Source organism: Camellia sinensis, chromosome 9, assembly GCF_055761805.1.
Source record: "Camellia sinensis isolate YWXY chromosome 9, ASM5576180v1, whole genome shotgun sequence".
NCBI lineage: Eukaryota > Viridiplantae > Streptophyta > Magnoliopsida > Ericales > Theaceae > Camellia > Camellia sinensis.
This window is the reverse complement of record NC_138969.1, coordinates 65,755,522-65,774,588: the sequence shown is the minus strand read 5'-3', so window position 1 is coordinate 65,774,588 and position 19,067 is coordinate 65,755,522.

Below are 19,067 nucleotides of genomic sequence, written 5' to 3'. Positions count from 1 at the left end.
AAGAGGAATGTCCCCACTCTGAAATGGGCTCATTCCTCCACTCTGAAGTGGGCCGAGTTATGGGTCGGCCCTGGCTTATTTCCCCTCTCCAAAGTGGTCAAGGCTATAAGCCAGCCCAAGCTTCTTTTCCTACTCGGATGTGGGCCGAGATAAAAGTTGAACCTTGGTCATTTCCTCACTTCGAAGTGGGCTAAGCCATCCCACTCTGAAGTGAGTCAAGTTGAATTAAGCTCCAATAGATTAACTAACACCATGTGAAAGAAGGGCGCATAGTGCCTGCGAATAACAGAACCGCTTAATAGAGTCTATACTCTCTTCCAATGAGGAGCAACCTAACATAACGATTAAGCGCCAAGTGGCAGAGAGAGGAACATGGTAAGCAAGTCAAGTCATCCTTATAAAAGCTAATCTCACTCTCTTTCATAGAGGATAGATCTCTTTATACTTTATACATACTCGTCTTCTCTACTTTCCCTGTACTACACTTCAATACTGACTCGACCGTCAGAGGGGTTTCCAACTAAATCCCGATCAGGCAGCCTAACTATCTGTTCCTTAAGTAGGCATTCACCCATCGGTGCACCAAGGTTCATCCACGAAGCTTCTAATTACTCTATTGCGGAAACCAATTCGCACATAGCCCTCGGTTGGCAATGGACTAAAATGAGATTGGTGTTTTTTTAGTTACAAAAAGACAAAATATGTTAAAAAATTAATAAAACAAATATCATATTTAAATTATAATTATTTTATTTTATTTTTTTTATAAAAGTTAAAAAACACTAAAAAAAATCAAATAAACTTTTTTATCTCAAAATAAAATAATAAAAAAATTAAAAGACAAAATTAAAAAATCAACCTACCTTTTGAGCGCAGCCTAGACAAAATAAACTTTTTTTTACTATTTTTTTTAGCGCAGTTTTCATTATCCTCTCCTCTTTACGACTTTTGGACAGATCCGAAATCTGATCGATGGGACAAGTACATGCCAACTGCAGCGCCCCGTACAGCAAAACGCGACAAAATTATCCAATCGGAGTCACTCTTATCTTTAACAAAAATTAAAAACTATTATGAGTGAGAGTTTATTATCAAGTTATTTTTAAAAATTAAATTAAAATTAAATTATTTTAATCGATGAGGTATCATGTAAACCAATAAATAATTTTCCAATGGAGGGTAGAGTGGTGTTTAGAATGATAATCATTGGTTAAAATAATTAATAAAAAATAAAAATAAATTACTCATCCAAAAAAAAGACAAAAAAAAAAAGGTTAAAAGGGTAAATTACACAGACACCCTTTGGATTTTTATTTAATACAGATTCCCTTCACATTTAAAAAATTACGTTAACTCTCGTGTCAAACTAAAATAATATATTTGTCCCTTAGTTTTTAAACATGTAAAATAATACAGATATTTTGTTCATGATATTTCAAAGGAAATGACAATCATTTCCTTTGGTTTAACTTACACAAACAATTGAGTTTTTTTTTTAATTTTTTATATATTTTAAGTAATTTTTTTATTTTTTAGATACACCTAATCTAGATCGTGGCAAGCATAGAGCCACCAGCCTGCACAGTCAGCACAGGCCTCGAGGGCCAATCAGGGAGCCTCTTCGGCTCAATCAGTACATCAAGCTTATGCTCTGAGGGGTAAGCAGGTAGATCAGAGGCCTACAGAGCGTGCGTATATTGTTACCGAGCCAGAGCTTATACCAGCGCCTTTAGTAGTAAGAGGTACCTTTTTGTTTTGCAATTCAGTTGCTAATGTGTTAATTGATACGGGTGCATCCCATTCTTTTATCTTGTCTACATTTGTATTAGTTTTGGGATTAGAGTTAGCTCAGTTAGTATCTTCTATCTGTGTAGAGTCACCTATTGGTGGTGAGGTTGTTTTGAAACATGGGTGTCAAGGCTGCGACATCAAGGTTGTCGGTCGCCAACTTCCCTTTGCATTTGTATTGATTGATATGTCTAGTTTTGACGTTATACTGGGAATGGATTGGTTGTCATCCTACTAGGCTGTTATAGATTGCTACCATCAGAGGGTTACTGTATGTACCTTGAGCGGTGAGTGTTTTTATTTCTTGAGGAACCGGGTTAATAGAGTCTTATCACCGGTGTGTGATCCACGTGGGCGGAGTGAGCTTAGTTGCCTTCTTGCCAACTTCTTGAGTACTGAATGTGAGGAAGTCCGAGTCGAGTTACCAAGGATAGTTTGTGAATACCCAAACATTTTTCTAGAAGATCTTACTAGTTTACCACATCACTGAGAGATCAAGTTCTCTATTGACTTAGTGCCTGGTACAACACCGATTTTTATGGCACCACATCGATTTGCACCTGCTGAGTTAAGTGAGTTGAAGATTCAACTCCAGGAATTGTTGGATAAGGATTTTATCCACCTTAGTACTTCACCTTGGGGAGCACCGGCCCTTTTTGTTAAAAAGAAAGATGGTGCGTTACGGCTTTATATTGATTACTGAAAGTTGAACCGGGTAACTTTTAAGAACAGGTACCCGATGTCTCGTATAGATGATCTGTTTGATCAATTGAAGGGGTCTCATTGTTTTTCGAAGATAGACTTGAGATCGGGTTATCACCAACTGAGAGTAAGGAAGGAGGATATCCAGAAAATGGCATTCCGTACGCGGTATGATCATTACGAGTTCCTAGTGATGCCTTTTGGGCTAACCAATGCACCCGCCGTGTTTATGGATTTGATGAACCGGATCTTCCGTGAGTTTCTAGACCATTTTGTGGTCGTCTTCATGGATGACATCTTGATTTACTTACACTCAGAGGAGGAACATGATGAGCACTTTCGAGTAGGGCTTGAATTGCTTAGAGCCCACAAGTTATATGCTAAGTTTGGGAAATGTGAATTTTGGCTGAGAGAGGTTAAATTTCTAGGCCATGTAGTGTCCGGGAGAAGGGTGACTGCAGATTCATCCAAGATAAAGGCAGTGCAAGGTTGGGTACAACCTAAGAATACTTTTGAGATCTGTAGTTTCTTGGGGCTAGCCGGGTATTACCATAGATTTGTGAAGGATTTCTCTAGGCTAGCCTCACCATTGACTAGACTGACGAGAAAGGGAATCAAGTTTGTGTGGAGTGAATCTTGTGAGAAATTATTTCAAGAGCTTAAAGTTAGACTTATCACTGCTCCAGTCTTGATTATTCCGGAGAAGGGTTTGGGTTATTCGGTGTATTGTGATATAGGAAGGTTTGGGTTGTGTTTTAATGCAAGAGGGAAATGCAGCAGCCTATGGCTCGCGGCAATTGAAAACATACGAGGGGAACTACCCTACTTACAATTTAGAGTTAGCGGCAACGATCTTTGCCTTGAAGATTTTGAGGCATTACCTGTATAGTGAGAAGTTTGAGGTATTTTCTTATCACAAGAGTCTGAAATATTTGTTTACACAGAAAGACTTGAATTTGAGGCAAAGGAAATGGATGGAGTTTATAGAGGATTTTGATTTTGAGTTACATTATCATCCCGGGAAGGCCAATGTAGTGGCCGATGCCTTGAGTAGGAAATCAATTAGCAGTGTGGCTTGTATCACCGTTTGGAAATGGGAAATGTTGGGTGCCATTGGGGAGTTTGACTTACATCTTAGCAAGTCCATTGAGTCTGCAACTTTATTTTCAATTGTTGCAAAATCCACACTAGTGAACCAAGTGATAAAAGTACAGAGGGGTGACCTTGAGGTAGAATCCCTCAAAGAGAAGATTTCCAGTGGGAAGGCAGAAAGAGGCTTGAATGTGTACTCCGACTCAAGTGTTAGATATCTTGACCGTCTTATTGTGCCGGAGTCTTGCCGAGAGGAAATGCTCTGAGAGTTTCACCATTCATGCCTTGCGGTGCATCCGGGAGGCACAAAGATGTACCACGACCTTAGCCACGAGTTTTGGTGGAGGGGAATGAAGAGGAATGTGGTCATGTTTGTGTTAAAGCGCCTTACTTGACAACAAATGAAGGCCAAGCATCAGAGACAAGCGGGTTTGTTGCAACCTTTGCCTATAACCGAGTGGAAATGAGAGCATGTCATGATGGATTTTGTTGTGGGCCTTCCAAGGACTTAACGGGGTAGTAATGCAATTTGGGTGGTAGTGGATCGGTTGACCAAGTCGGCACACCTTATACCTATGCGCGTGAGTGACTCAATAGATTTTCTTGGCGACCTATACATTAGGGACATAGTGAGGTTGCACGGGGTCCCAGTGACGATTGTTTCGGATAGAGATCCCCATTTCACAGCCCGCTTATGGCAGAGTTTACAGAGTGCCTTGGGCACTAGACTGACTTTTAGCACAGCGTATCATCCTCAGACTGACAGGCAATCCGAGCGTACTATTCAAATCCTTGAGGATATGCTTCAAGGTTGTGTCCTTGACTTTAAGCGTTCGTGGGAGAAACACTTGCCCTTGGTAGAATTTGCCTATAACAATAGCTTCCAGTCGAGTAAATTTCATGTTTTTAATGGAATTTGTCTTTGCCGATAAAAAAAAAAAAGAATTATATTTCACTCTTCAATTATCATAATTGAGAACCTTTTTAGTCGATATTTGAGCTTTGGTTGAGGTGTTACCATACTGGTTGGGTGAGTGTAGACACCCCATTTTTGACCGACCTTAAGACTTAGACGTCATCGTCTATGCACTCGGTGATTGTGCATGTTTGTGCTCGTTTTGAGTTTCCGGGGCCTTCAGCTGAGCGCCTTGTCTCGGGACCTCGTAGCTTTCTCCTCTTGGCTTGGTTTTTGGACCATGCCATGCTGCCTTTGCCTAGAGGGAAACAAAGGCCTGTAGGCCACTTTTTGTAGCCGTAGGCTACCTTTCCCTCTCGTAGGTGACTTGTAGTGGCCCGTAGACTAGTTTTTGGGGCTTCCGACTGAGTGCCTTTTCTTGCGAACTCTTGTCTTTCTTCCTTTTTGGGTTGTTTTTGAACCAAACCTTGTTACCCCTTGCCTGGAGGGTGGAACAGGGGTGTAGAGCGGTTTTCTCCCCTGTAGACCACTTTTCTTCCCTGTAGACCACTTTTGGTGGTCGGTTAGCTACGGTGGATGGTCTGTAGACCACCTAAGGTGGTTGGCAGCATGCCACCACATTCTCCTCTCTTTGTAGACCCCTTTTCTCCCTTGCCGACTAGTTTTCTCCCCTGTATACCACTTGAGGTGGTCGGTCGGCTAGGGGGGGTGGTCGGTCGACCACTTTAACTGGTTAGCGGCCTTCTGTACTTTCTGCAGATATTTTCCTTGCCAGCTATGCCAACTGTTAGGCACAGAAGGCATCCTCCATACACGTGTATGGAACGTGGGATTGCACCAAGCCTCTAGCTTGTCTAACAAGCTTGAGGCATGAAATTCTATATAAGGGGAGCTTCCTCCCCCTTGTTCAAGGTTCAGAAAATTTGATTAGGGCTAAACATATCCCTTTCTCTGTATAATTCTTCCTCTCTCTCTATATTTGTACTAGTTTGTGCCCTAAAGTGAGTTTTTTTTCACACTTTTGCACTAAAGCACCTAGTGAAACACCTTCACTCTTGAGCTGAGGTTCTTGGAGGTTGTATTTGAGCTATTTTGGCTTGGTTTTTGCCTCAGAAGTGGCTGGTTTTGAAGTTGTTCTTCAAGGGTGAGTAGTTACCCTCTTTGAGCCTTGTTTTACTTAAGTATTTGGCCATCCTTGCATGCGCTTTTAGGCCTTACTTTCAACTGCAAAAACTCTTGTTTTTAAGTGTTTGAAATGTCTGTTTGAGGCTTTGTTTGAGTTAGGGGTGGTTTACCCCATTCGGTGGCTTATTTTCCTTTGCTTTGTTCTATCTTTTAAGGCCTTTCAAACCACCTTGTTTTGGCCTTTTAACCACTGAATTCCAAAGGAATTTTAGTGGTGGAAAGTGGGTTTTGAGACCCAAAATGGATGGGGGTGGTCCCCCCCTCTTGTGTTTTGTTTGCATGTGTTGTTGGCTTAACACTTTGGTATGCTTTTCTACCTTCATAAGGCTCTATCTTAGCATGTTTTAGGCCTTATTCTAACATGATATAACTCTATTTTAGGTTTGTTTGGTTGCTTCTTACATGCTTTATGTACTTGTAGTGCAATCCTCTTAGTTAGCCTAACATGCTCTATGCTTTGGACCATAATTTTAGCATGTTTTTGGCTCCACTCCAACAGGCTTTTACTCATATTTTGGCATGCCTTAGCTCTGATTTTGGTCGACAAAGTCACCTCTTGCATGGTTTATGCACTTGTAGTGCAAGCTTGTTCACTAGCCTAGCTTGTTTGGTGTTTTGGCCTATTGATCTAGCATGTGTATGCTTTACTCCAGTGCATTTTTTGCTTTGATTTAACATGCTTTAGGTCTAATTTGAGTAGTCTTGGTCATGCATGCATGGCTTTGCATAGCTGTAGTGCATTTGGCTTTGCTAGCCTTAAGCTTTGAGACCTCTAGCATGCCATATTTGAGCTTTTAGCATGGCATGGCATCATTTGGCATGTTATTTCAGACCATATACCTCTGCCATATTCTCGTATTTATCATCCCTTTGTTGTGTTTGAGGGTTGAGGCTTATGCTTCACTTATGAGCCAATATGTATGCATGTTTGCCTAAGCTTTGGGGCTACTATCTCAGCATGTTTTTGGTGTTATTTTACCATGTTACAACTCTGATTTTTGTTGGTGAAGTCACCTCATGCTTAGTTTTGGTATATGTAGTGTAATCTCACTCATTGGCTTTGCATGCGTCATCCTATTCTAACATGTGTTAGCTTTACTCCATGCATGTTTTGGCATTGTTTTGATCTGCCTTGGGACTATTTTGAGTCATCTTGGCCCTTTGGGCCTTGCTTGATATGGCTATGGTGCAAGTACCTTAGTTAGTCTTGAGTTTTGAACACCCTACTATACTATATTTGTGATGGTTGCATGTTTGGGCATCGTTTAACATGTTATTTCAGAGCATGTACGTGTGTGATGTTCTCACTTCTTTCATTCCTTGAGAGCTTTTGAGAGTCGTGCCTTTGTGCATTGTTAATGAGCCATCAAAATGAGCATGTTCTCCTTGTGTTATATGCCTTGATCTTAACATATTTCAGCCATTGTTTTGGCATGTTCGACCTCTATCCGGGGTCGGTTTGACCATTTCAGATTAATAGTGCATGCCTCATGTGTAATATGTTTCATTAGCTTTGACACCTCAGCTTTTAAACATGCCACGCATGCATTGCTTACATGATAGAGTCTTGCGCATGTCACTTTAGCATTGAAGGTTGATCATCTTGTTTGCGTTGCATGTGTTTGGATTGGACGTTAATCCAAACACGAGGAATGTAGCACGTTTCATACTCAAAGTGATGAAACGTGTAACATTTCTTGGTCGCCGACCCTTTTAATCAAGCATGATAGAGGTGGAGGCCCTTTATGTGTTATTTGTGCATTCATTGACATTGACTTGTGCAAACTTGGCTTCTCGGCCATCGTGCATTGCGATGCTTGGTTGGTGGCCCGAGAGTCGAGTACCGCACTCCCTTGAGCTTGAGAAATGATAGGAAGGGTGGCTGTGCACATATATCTTGCAAATACACTGTTATGTCCCTTGTTGTTCTCTGTTGCAGCAAAACTGGAGCTTGGCAAATTAATTGGTCGGCCGACCAGTAGAGGTGGTCGACCGACCAGTTTTTCTAGTCTACAACCAGTTTTTCTGGTCTATAGCCCCGTTTTCTAGTAGGCAGCCCACCAGGAGGTCCCTATGTTGGAGCAGAAGCAATCTGGAAGTTAGTGCACTTTTCAGATATCAAATCAAATGCAAACAGAGGCAACTCTGGGCATAGCAATGGATTTCTGAGCGAGGCGATCGAGCATGCATGCACCCCTCGCCCCGAGGACCTCTTTTAACTGCTTTAGCTGCTTTACTTAGTTAGCTAATTCGTCGGTTTTGTACTTAATTAGTTAATGTGCTTAATTAATCGATTTGTTTTGTAATAATTAGTTAACTAGGAATAGTTAATTAGTTTTGGTTTGTAATAATTAGTTTAATTAGCGTAGCTAGTTAGCTTATTATTCGGATCCTCCGTCGAGAGGGCAAATGTTGTAATAAGGGTGCGTGTGTGCGTGTATGTCTTCCAACCCCCACTTCTTTCTCCCTTTTACTTATCAGCTTTAGATGGTTAGTTTAGGGCATATTTCGATTAGCATACTTATGCTTTGCATGCGTGCATCATTCATTTGTATTGCATGCACCGGGCTCGGCGCATCATTCAAACTGCATTGTATTTCAATACTTCTTTGAATACATGTATCAAATTGTCGCATTCATATGCCATCCTAGATAGCCAAGCCTACTTAGTTGCATTTTGCATGTGTTGCATTAGGCATTGTTGACATAGCTAGGATCATGCATTGATTACTAACTAGCTTCTGTTTTGGCTCGGAGTACACTGTGAGCGTTTATGCTTTAGCATCTTTGCAGGTGTGTAAGTCACTGCCATGATAGCATGCTTGCCATGAGGCTATTTGCTTAACTGCTATAACTACATGAATGCCTGTGGATGAAGGCTTCATTGCTTGAATTGGGATAATTCATCAAAGTGTGAGTTTTAAGCCCACTTGAGGGTGGCAAATTTGCATTTTAGCCTACTTACGAGTAATTTTCGAAAAACGAACATGAGATGTTTTGCTCCAAATCGAGTGATTTAGTCTATAGTTGTATGCTGTACACATCATATAGTAAGGTTAGGAAATAACCGGAATAAGAATGCATGTGTTTTCAAAAATAACATATCATGTTAGTAGAGGCCGATCCTTTGATCGGGCGAGCAGTGGTGCTCATTTTATGACCTTCCCCCCTCGTACCCAAGTTCTTGAGCCGATGCAACTTTGGTGATGACAGACATGTGGCCTTAGGCACGAGTCAGGGTTTCCTAAATTTCCCAAAACAAAACATTTAGGTGGTGACTCTGAAATCTGGCAAAGCAGTTCATGTTTGGCGCTTTTTGATTAAAATCAGTTTTCCAAAACGATTTATTGGATTTGGACTCTTTGGTGATTTATCAGTCATACATTGCACTTTGTGAGATTTGATTCAGAACCATGACAGGAGTCCGAACTGTAGTAGCTAGAACCCAATTCGCGCTCTCGCACGGGGAGCGGAGTTCGAGCGGTCTACAGTGAGATTGGATCAAAAACTCTAAATTCAAATAGTTGTTATTGAGTAGTCTTTACTCTTTTCTCGTTTTGTCTCTCTATACATTGAATCTTGATATAAGGCTACAGCCATTGGAAAGCTTATTTCTGAGGCTTCAATTTGGACACAAGAACGATCCTAAACGGAGTCCAGACGAGAGAGTTATGCTCATTTAAAATTTACAAATCTGTGTTGTGTGCATAGTTTGCTCGAGCGTAAGTTTCATCGCTCGACTGGTCTATGGACCCTCCAGCTCTATTTTTCAAAATTATCTGAGATACTGGAAGCCTTGATTCACCGCTCCAGCACACTTTTGACCGCTTGGATGGTCTCTTCGGATTCAGATCTTTAAAAGTCACATTTTGAATCAAACCTCTTCACTTTTCTCCCCCTCTTCTCTCTCTTTCCTCCATTTTGAGCTTCCAAGCTTTTAAACCTTGATTTCATCTATTTCTAAACATCTTCAATCCCTAGTTCCGTATACCAAAACATAGAGCTCGGCGATGACTTCTATTTAATCTAAGCGGATCGTTGTTTCATCGCCAATGATTTTTGGGTTGTCTCCTCTTCGCTTCAAGACATGGGTATTCTTGTGCTCCTCTTTAATACCTCTTTATAGATAGACATGCGGTAGTTTTTATTGCATTTAAAAATATGTTTGTTAGGAGATTTTTTGAAAGCATGAAAAGGGATTTGGGATTTAAGTTTTGAGAGTTAGAATTGTATGATTGTTAGAAGGTAATTAATCATGTCTATGTTGATTGTGGAAAAAAACCCTAATTTATTATTAAGAAATAATAAACAAAAACGGGTAAAGTTGGGTAATAATTGGGTTATGTGTTATGAGATTGAGTTAATGCTTATGAGATTTAACAAATGCTTTAGGGGATTGAATTAATGCTTTGGTTGCTCAAGGGGATAAACTGGGCCTAGTGATTGCTTTGTGTGTGTTGCGTTGAGTTGGGTTGAAGTTGTATATTTTAAAGAGGGTTTTATTAATGGAATAGATGTTTTGACAAAGGTGTTGGGGTTTTTGAAACAACGGGTTGGGCTAGATAATAAAATTATGTTGGTAATTCCTTTGGTTTAATGAAATGGAAAATGGTTAATTTGAAATGGTGGAATTAGTTGTGAAATCAAGTTATTAGAGTCCGGTATTTAAATGATAGAGGTTTTGTCCTTGGTCATCGGTAGAGGATGACATTGTTGTTGTTGAATAGATTATGAGTATCTAATAAACTTATGTGGTAGTTATGTGATCTAGCATGTATTGATGTGGTTGGAGGTTTGTTTCTTTTCGGTTAAGCTGGTAAATTGTGGTGCCTTAACAAAGGTTTCTCTCCATTCCTGTTTGCGCTCGGTAAAGTGTGAAATTGAGGTCTGTTTCTTTCCAAGAGGCCGGTAAAACGTGACGCCTTGAGATAAGTTTCTCTCCCTTCCGGTTTGTGTCCAGTGAAGCATGACCTTGGGGTTGTTCCCCTCCGGATGAGGCCGGTACAGCATTATATGTTATATGGATCGTATCATTTTCCATCCGTGCTATAGGCTATTGGAAATGGGAACATGTATTATGTTCAGTTATTTATATTTAGAAATAAATGTTTCTAGGTATCATGTTATGAGTGTTCGTTGCCCTTAGGCCTATGGCTAGGAAGGTAATAGATGTGTTGTTACATAAGTTTGTGTAGTGGGTTAAGTCATGGGATTAGGTCATGACTCGTATATGTGAACGTGCTTTCAAAACAAATGTGGAGATGAAATTCATTTATATTAACATGGAGATTTAAATAACTAAGGTTGTATTGTGAAGAAATGCTTTTGGAACTAAACTAAATAATTGGAAAGAAAATAAATGGTTTTACACCTTGTAGTGTTCAAATGGATGTTTTTGGAGAAAATGTACTTATATAAGTATATTTTGAATATCAAACTGTCACATTATTTATATTGTACGTCATGGTGCATTCATGATCATAGATATCTATATGTTGTTATTGTTTAGGATCATGTTAGAATCTCTACTGGACTTTATGTTTATCGCACGTTGTTAATCATTTTTTTAGGTGCACGTTGAGAGATGATTCAAGATTGATGATCTTCCTTAATTGTCAGCCACGGGGCCTATACTTGTTAGCGGAACGCCATTGTTGTAAAAGGATTAAACCCTTACTTTTAATATAAAGATGTGAGCCTACGAGTATTTTATTTAAATGTAATTCCTATTACATTCTATGTATGTACAATTGAGATGACTTTCATTTACTTATGGATGTAATGTATGTATAGTTCCGCATGTTCTTACTGGAAAATGATTTATGTTAATGGATATGGTAATCTTATTCGGGTAATAAAAGTGGGGCGTGCCATTATATATTAAGATTCGAATTATACTACTAAAATATGATATACAATAAGTACTAAAATAATTGAGATAAATATTAAGGAATGACTTATATAAATTTATTATTTTATTTTTTTTTTTATCAATTTTCCTATAATGTTTATCTTTTCAAAAACTTAATTTTTGGATAAATTAAACCAGCCTTGCTTGAAATTTGGAAAAAAATACAGTTAACCCTAGAGTTTTAACGTAATTATATTAACTTCTATTTTAGTAAAGTTAAGAGATTCCAACTAATGTAAATGGTATGAAAATAGAAAAAATAATAAAGTAAAATATACATTTCACTGTAAAAGAGATTACAACAATATTTTTTCATCTGTATGACTAACTAATTTTTATTAAAAGGACACTAAGTGTTATATGAATAAAAAATCAAGGGAGTCCATTATAATTATCAAATTTATGGGGATTATTGCCTTTTTTTTTTATTAGTCCTAATTTTTTTTACTAAACATAGCGTGACCCATAAGCACAAATTTTTGTTAGACAATGAAATTTGGGGAGCGAAACCTTGGCCAAAACATTTGTAGGTAGAGAGACAATTTTCATACTCAAGCAGCCTCATTTCCTTTACATGGTCCACAAGTAATTAATTAAGCTTTATTGACGAGCCTTAATGACTTATAGTGTCGGCAATAACTTTTCAAATCAATCATTTCCTAACTGATATCTGAGTCTCATTTTGGTAAATTGAACTCCCAATTATCAATAGAAACTATAGAAACAAGTGTTAATTTCATCTCCATGATGATTTGCTTTAGCTCTTTTAGAGTCCTTATATTTATTTCCTTTCTTTGCTTCCTTAGCCTCATCACTAAAGTCATCTCTGGACCATTTTGGTTAGACTGCCGAAACACAACTACTTACTCTCCAACCAGCACATACAAAACCGACCGCAATACCCTCCTCTCTGTCCTCACTTCCAAATGGCTTTTTTAACTTCACCCCACCTCCAAAGCCAACACCACCAATGGCTTTTTTAACTTCATCGCCGGCCTCTACTCACTGGACGTTGTTCACGGCCTCTTTTAATGTCGTGGCGATGTGTCGACCACTGATTGTCAAAATTGTGTGGTGACTGCATGCAAAGAAATACTACAGTTATGCCCCAGACAGAAGTTTGGTACTAAGCAAGCTGTTAGATCTCTATTATCGATTGGTTTTGAATTAGAGGACTCTAAAATTATATAGAAAGCTACTGCATCACCGCTAGCATCAGTCTCTCCTCCTCCTCCTCCAAGTCCGACAAGTAGTTCTGGCAATCTCCAAGCAAAACATACATATTCTATCTTTTGTTTTGGCAGTCTTGTGCCACCCCGAAATAAATACAGTAACCCAACTACAATATTAATAAATGACAACAATAAGAAGACAATTATATTCCATTAAGTTCCAATTAAGTTTACAAAAGAGTTACATATGCGGGTATACATTCAAAAGTCTATCCCTGAATCTATAGCATATGTTACACAATAGAATGACTTCAAGCAAAAGAGATGTCCTAAAGGCTTATAGTTTTCCAAGACAGTGCTTGGTTACAACATGGATGGAAAATTCAATACAGTTAAAGTCCTAGGCTTGCACAAATAATTACAACAAAAATACACAAAATGAAGCTCTTATTTCCAAATCCTCCTAAGCTATTGCCTTGGTGGAGGCATATCATCAGTACCTAAAAATGGCTTTCCTACATAAAGTGAGCCAAAGCCTAGTAGAAATAATCCAACACAGTAAATGAATCTTAACAAAGATATAAGGGTAAAATGCATATGCAATACTCGTGATAAAACATTTCATATCTCTTTCAAACCGTGCAATGCCAAGTTTATATCACCATTCATGAAACATTTCCCTTTTTATAGAAAACCACAATGTGAATATAATTCTGTGAATCTCTAGGTATGTGTCTGCAAGTAGACTATACAAGTACTACTAATTTTTCATTTTCACCAGTATTATCCAGAAGGCTCGACACTTATCTGCACGGGTTTCTGGTCTTTCACTAAAGACACACAGGCCAACTTAACATTGTAATCACACCCCCTACCCAGATTCACCAACTATTCACCATTTTTCTTAGAGCAAAATACATTTTCAATGTGATACTATGCAACAATGTCCAATGCAAATGGATGAGAAAATAGTTCCAATTTACTTAGTTCTCATGCAATTTCTATAATAATCATAACTATCTTCCACCAATAGCTCAAAACAGATATCTCTAGACAATAAATAATTTACATAAAGATAAACTTTCCAAATTCCAAGATGTGAGTGGTAATACATACACAACTCCACCATGTTCATCAACATCAACTTAATTTTATAATTTTAACATCTTTTTCATTTATCAATACAAAATCATCATTTGAGATTTTTGGGGAAAAAACACTCTTTTCTTTATGAACCATTTTTCTAGATAAAACACATCATTTTATCATATCTCATTTATACACATCTATCCACAACCATTCTCAGTAAACCATTTGGAAACCCTCCTTTTAATTTCAAATCAAAACCCAAGATTTGTTCAAACATCCATTTCTTTCACAAAAATGGTTTTATAAAAACAAATAGTTGAGTTAAAACTTATAAGGGTGCGAAGAATCCTTACCTCAAGCTTAGAAGATGGAAGAAAAGAACTCGAAAAAACTCAACGTCAACGAAACCACAAGCCACTCGGATCAAAAGGAAGCCTTTGAGACGATCTACAATCTATTTCAAAGGACCAAGATGGGAATGTACCTTTAAGTGAGTAGATTTAAAGATCTAAGTGAGAAAAAGTGAAATTTGAGATAAAGAGAGAGAGTCACAGGTGAGAGAGGGAAAAAGAGAAAACCACTAATGAGGGAGAAATGTCTTTGAGTTTATTTATAGCGACTAGGTATTAATAGAATAATAGTTTCAAAGTCAAATGAGAAGAATAAGTCAAAAATCCCCAAAAAGTAGGGCCCATGCCGAACAAAATCTGGAAAAAGTGTCAGAGGGGTCAACTCTCATGACAGTGGTGTCGACCCTCAAGAAGAAAAATTGAGACACTAATATTTTGCAACAGACGAGGGTTGATCCTAGGAGACAGTGGTGTCAACCTTATTTTTCAGAATGCAACCTAGAATAAGACAGCAAGGGGAGGGTCGACTCTAAGAACTCGAGGTGTCGACCCTATATTTCAGTATGTATCCCAGGACAAAGCAGCAATGGAAGGGTCAACCCCAAAGGCCAATAACATGGTAAGTGTCGACACTACCAAGACTGGTGTTAATCCCAAATTTCAGTAGCTACACCAAGAGCACAACAACAAGGTGGTGTCGACACCACCAAGGCTGGTGTTAACCCCTGGAGCAAAACAAAACAAAGAAGAGAAGGCAGTGTCAACACCTCCAAAGATAGTGTCGACCCTCAAGCCATAATCCAAAGAGAGAGAGAGAGAGAGAGAGAGAGAGAGAGAGAGAGAGAGAGAGAGTGACGACTGCTACGGATATGGTTTCCTGAATTCGAAAGCAATAAATAGGTCGGGTCTAAGCCTGGATCGCTATAAGTCTGATTGTATATGTAGAGCAAGTAATTGCAGTTTTTGTTAGAACTCCTATAATAAAATACAAAAATGATTTAGAAATTAGATATACAAAATTAAACCAATCAAATAAAAAAAATGTGAGTGAAATAGTATAAAAATAAACAATAAATTTAAGACAATGGGTCATGCTATGGCCTGTGAGTCATTGAGTGTGAAAAGTATTTACAAAGATCAATAATATTACAAATTTAGACTTAACTATTTAGAAATTATTCAGAATTATCATTTAACGATTCAAATTTATTCTACACATGGATCTCACACTATACAAATTCAATCTCAATCACACAATCACCCTCCTCGGTAATTTCGGGGACCATAAGTCTAGATCCCCAGACTTATTCTAAAAAGATATATACGGCTTGTGACTTACAAAGAAAAGAAGATATTTTTGAATTTTTAAATATTATTTTAGCCCTAAAAAAATGTAAAATTATATGAAAATAATAATGTGTTTTATTTATTTATTTTTATTAAATTAGTTTTTAATTTTTCTTAAAAACAAAAATTTTGAAAATCAAACAAGACAGAGCCAATGTTTCTTCCTCTACATATGGAGTACAAAAGCTCCAAGATATATTATATGTGATTGAAAGCTTTACTCCCCCAGTATTCACTACAAAAATATGAATGAGCCACAAACCAAAGTTGTCAAAAAACATAATATAGAATACAAAGAAATGGCAAAATAGTGGAATAAGTGCTCTAGAATACACACATTCTGTTTATTTAGCCAGATTAATAGTAAAGGAGTTAACAATTCATGACCAAAATATATGGAACTATAATTTTGATATTGTCGTATCATGTGGGTCACCATAATGACTAAATAATTAATTTAGTCTTACACTTTGCCCTAAGTCTCACGACCATTATTTATAGAAGAACCAGTCCTAATTACAATAGGAACCAATCTTAATTACAATAGGAAACAAGTTAGGAAAGGTAGAGCTCGCTAATCAAGTTTAAATGAAAGAGAATATAAAATTATCAAAAATAGAAAGATTTGAGTCAAGTTCAAATCTGAAAACTAGAATAAAAATTACGTATTCTGAAAAAAAAAAAAAAAAAAAAAAGAAAAGAAAAAACTAGTCTCAAACGCATTTGTCTAGACCAAATAATTAACGAAACAAAGATTCTAAAAAACGGCCAAATCTCGAAACAAATAAAGTGATGAGTATTGATCATGATATAATTTTTCAATCTCCACTGAATTTCACGTTATTCAAAGCATGTAGCAACTTGTGTCCGCTAGTGCATTTTGCCTTTCCATGAGTTGTAAAAACTCTACAACCAAAACTCTACATCATATACCCATCAAAAACAACCAAGAAGGCTCATAATTATATGTGAAAAAGTGATTTTTGTTAGTAATACTACTTTATTATTATTTTTTTTTTTTTGACAAAATAAAGAGCTTCATTGATAAAAGAAAATGACTATATAAGGGAGATGCTTACAAAAGCAAACGGATCAACCCCGATCGATCCCACAAAACACCTAACAACTAGCTAATTTAGCAAAGATGAAAATGACATTTAACATGAACAAATATGGTCTAAATCTCTCGAAACGCCAGTTACTGAAACTGAGAATTAAACACCTTTTCATCCCCAAAGATTGAGAATTAATGGATCAGAACAACTTTTTTCAATTGCACACTTCCTTTTTCATTTTTTCTGAGCGAAGTTTTGAAGGAGTTGAGAAGTCTCCACAGTGTCAAAATCCTCAGAATGTGGCTTTGGTGTCAAGATTCTCTTAGATCTATCAACAGAGATTGATACAATCTTTGGAGCGCCAAACATATTGAATCGTTCCACTTGAACATCATGTTTTTCTAGAGCAGAGTCAATGTTTGGAATCACATCATTTGGAATAATCCACTCATCCACTTGAGAAATATGTTGCTCCCAGTAGACAGTGAAATCATTAACATTGTCTATAAAGTGTGATAGCTTGTCTGAGAGGTCTGAATTCACATCTTCTTGAACTTCTTCTTTAGAATTTCCACAACAGATAAGCTTTATCGATGAAAAAATTAGAACTTTTAGATTGACATAGATTGTTTCTATACAAATAAAAACCTTCAAACAATTGCTCATATCCATATGGCACAAATCGAGAAATGGTCCAAATTTTTGCATTTATTCACCCAAAAATGATAGCTGCTGAGCAACATTGTCGTTAAAGATAAAGATCAAAATAAAGAGCTTCCTAGTGATTGTTGAATCAACAGAGCTTGACGTGTCAAGACTGCTTTGGTGCAAACCTCAAGGGGTTGGCCTAGCAGGCAAAACTTGGGGTTTGAGGGTGTGCTCCTATCAAGTTTATGGTTCAATACCCATGAGCAGCAATAAGTTCCTTAGGGCAATGTCCATACAGGTGTTTGCCTTGGTTTTAAATGTGGGCCTCCTCAACTGGGCAATGGAATTGGTCTTCAGAATTAGTTAAGGTGTGCGTGAACTGCCAGTGACACCCGGTTATATATATATATATATATATAAAGACTGCTTTGGAGTAGAGATTGAGTTTGTTGAAGCTTGTGGTGGGCTCAATTGTGGGTAAACTTGGGTAAGAGTTGAAAATCCTTCAATTAGGTCTGGAAATTGTTTTATTCAATGATAAATTGTTATTAGGTGTTGTGATCGTGGTTTTCATCCCATGAGAGTGTTTTTTTCATAGGGTTTCTTCATTAATTCTTGAGTGTCACGGCTGATTGCTTTACTGTTGATGAGATTGATAGATCTGAATGGTTAATTACATAATTGATGGATAGATAAATTGATTTGTTAATTAATAGACAAATCATAGTGATAGTCCCTACATTTTATCACTGTGTCATTTTGTAAACATCCCATTTTTGACCACCCTGAAGACTTGGGCACTACTGATGGTTTACTTGGTGGTGAACGGCGTGCAGGGCAACGGTTCAGTTTCTTCGGCAAGGAAAGAGTCAAATCCCAACTTCATACCCCTTTTGGACCAAAACAATCTTGATCACAAGATTTTAGACCTCGAAACCCCCTCTTTCAAAATGTTTTGAAAACAAAGTTCCTACGATGTTCCGAGGCTCGCATTTTGTTAAACGTTGCGCTTTTCGGTAAATCGAGCAAGGAAAAAGTGAAAATGAATGAAAGAGAGATGAAATCTCTGAAAAATCTTTCAAAACACCTTGTTTAGGGGTTTGAAGTTGAATAAAATGAGAAAGGAGAGAAGAAAACTAGTTTGGGAGAAGTTCGGCATCAATCCGGTTGGATCGAAACTGCGCGGCTTCACCAAAACAGGCATAACCTTTTGCATAGTTGGAATTTTGATGCAAGGCTAGTGCCATTGGAAAGCTAACTTCTGGGGCTTCAATTTGGACACCTGGCCGACCACTTTTGGCCTTGCCAGCCATGGGCCGACCACTTTTCTTTCCAGGAGACCATTTTTTGCCCTGAAAAACCAGTAAAAGTAGCTGGCCGACCAATCAACTGGTCGGCCACTTTCCAACACCTTTTTCAAGATATTTTCTTCCTGCTGGCATAGCTGGAAGTCACTGGAACCATCCTCCATACACGTGTATGGAGGGATGGCCTTGGACCCTTAGCTTCCTCAAGAAGCTTTGCTTTTGTTCTCTATAAGAGAGAACCCCTTGTAGACACCCCATTTTTGACCGACCTTAAGACTCAGACGTCACCAATTGAGTGCTCGGTGATGATGCATGTTGTGCTCATTCTGAGGTTTCAGAGTGTCGGCTGCGAGCCTTGCCTCGGGACTTTGGGACTCTTTTGTGCTTTGCCTCAGTTTGCGAACCAGGTCTTGTTTTCTCTGTTTTCTCTTCCCGAAGGGAGGGAGAGGCCTCGTAGACCATCTCTCAGTGGCCGTAGGCTACGTTTTGTGGCCGTAGGCCATTT